Below are 2,500 nucleotides of genomic sequence, written 5' to 3'. Positions count from 1 at the left end.
TACCTTAACCTAAACTATACTGTACCTTAACCTAAACTATACTGTACCTTAACCTAAACTATACTGTACCTTAACCTAACCTATACGGTACCTCAACCTAACCTATATTGTGCCTCAACCTAACCTATGTTGCGCCTTAACCTAACCTATGTTGCGCCTTAACCTAACCTATGTTGCGCCTTAACCTAACCTATGTTGCGCCTTAACCTAACCTATGTTGCGCCTTAACCTAACCTATGTTGCGCCTTAACCTAACCTATGTTGCGCCTTAACCTAACCTATGTTGCGCCTTAACCTAACCTATGTTGCGCCTTAACCTAACCTATGTTGCGCCTTAACCTAACCTATGTTGCGCCTTAACCTAACCTATGTTGCGCCTTAACCTAACCTATGTTGCGCCTTAACCTAACCTATGTTGCGCCTTAACCTAACCTATGTTGCGCCTTAACCTAACCTATGTTGCGCCTTAACCTAACCTATGTTGCGCCTTAACCTAACCTATGTTGCGCCTTAACCTAACCTATGTTGCGCCTTAACCTAACCTATGTTGCGCCTTAACCTAACCTATGTTGCGCCTTAACCTAACCTATGTTGCGCCTTAACCTAACCTATGTTGCGCCTTAACCTAACCTATGTTGCGCCTTAACCTAACCTATGTTGCGCCTTAACCTAACCTATGTTGCGCCTTAACCCAACCTATGTTGCGCCTTAACCCAACCTATGTTGCGCCTTAACCCAACCTATGTTGCGCCTTAACCCAACCTATGTTGCGCCTTAACCCAACCTATGTTGCGCCTTAACCCAACCTATGTTGCGCCTTAACCCAACCTATGTTGCGCCTTAACCCAACCTATGTTGGGCCTTAACCCAACCTATGTTGGGCCTTAACCCAACCTATGTTGGGCCTTAACCCAACACACGTTGGGCCTTAACCCAACACACGTTGGGCCTTAACCCAACACACGTTGGGCCTTAACCCAACACACGTTGGGCCTTAACCCAACACACGTTGGGCCTTAACCCAACACACGTTGGGCCTTAACCCAACACACGTTGGGCCTTAACCCAACACACGTTGGGCCTTAACCCAACACACGTTGGGCCTTAACCCAACACACGTTGGGCCTTAACCCAACACACGTTGGGCCTTAACCCAACACACGTTGGGCCTTAACCCAACACACGTTGGGCCTTAACCCAACACACGTTGGGCCTTAACCCAACACACGTTGGGCCTTAACCCAACACACGTTGGGCCTTAACCCAACACACGTTGGGCCTTAACCCAACACACGTTGGGCCTTAACCTGCTCTGTAATTGTCATACGACGCGTTAAATTAGTGTAGTGTTGCCTAACTGCAACCCCCGCAATATAGTTTGCTACTCGCACTGCCCGGTCCCCAGTGTATCGCTTCATGTTAAACACCTTGCAGCTATACACTGTAATGTGGATGGCAGCAGGACGTACATGCTCAATGCCCTTTGCAGTTGTTCATTGGCATTTGCAGTTGTTCATTGGCATTCGCATGGCGAAGCACTTAGCCTACGCTGTGGTACGGCCTGTGTCAACTGTCCGCTGATGTTGTACGTCCAAATCACACACTGTACTGCACATTGGTCCTCATGTACTGAATGATACATCGTGGTACATGTGACCGTACAACGACTGCGCCAACAACGGCGAACCATGCGGTCCAAATGTTGTGCACTCAGCTACGTGTCGTCTCCCTATAAGAGCTGGATTGCAGTGTGGTATGCCCTGGATGGCGATCAGCATGAGCCGTCTGTTGATGTAGTGGCGCGTGTTGTCAGACGTAGTCGTCTCTTCTCACACACCGTGATAGCATGGTGCACTGCGTTCCACATCTGCGACATGCGACAGAGGCCGGTTGACAGTCGTTCGCGCAATGGACATCGCATACGTACGGGGGCCACCTTCCACGTGTTCGCGAAGCGTGCACATGTTGTTGCGTGTATGTGGGCAGACATAGTGTGTCGTGACACCTGACACAGGCATGCAACAATCGTTGAATTTGCAAATGGCGATGGACGCCTACGTTTGCTGGTGACGTTACGCAAATGAACAACTGGTAAACCGTTGTGGTGCGGTTGTTCTCGCTAGAGGTGAATCAGTGATGGCGACGATCGGTTGAGCTACCAACCGGTTGTTCCAGCGATACCCACCATGCCCACGAACGTGAATGGCATCTGGGTGTGAAGCGATACGCGGCGGTGGCTGGGTGGGACCGTCCCCGGCCGGTGAGGGGGGGCCTCCCGGCGTGCTGGCCGCGCGGTGCGTGGGCGCACGCGCTACAGCCGGCTGGTGGGGGCGGCCAGTGGCAGGCGCGCCGGCCGACGGAGGCGGCAGGCGGCGCAGCTGCGCGCCGGCGCACCCTGCACGCGGCGCCGTGCGGCCAAAGTAGGTCCTCGCGGGCCCGGTGCGAAGCGCGGTGGACATCTGCAGTGTGCTGGTCCGATTGAGGACTGTGTGCGCTGAGG

Source organism: Schistocerca serialis, unplaced genomic scaffold, assembly GCF_023864345.2.
Source record: "Schistocerca serialis cubense isolate TAMUIC-IGC-003099 unplaced genomic scaffold, iqSchSeri2.2 HiC_scaffold_1206, whole genome shotgun sequence".
In the NCBI taxonomy this organism is placed as follows: Eukaryota; Metazoa; Arthropoda; class Insecta; order Orthoptera; family Acrididae; genus Schistocerca; species Schistocerca serialis.
The sequence above is the reverse complement of the archived record's forward strand: the minus strand, read 5'-3'. Positions refer to the sequence as shown.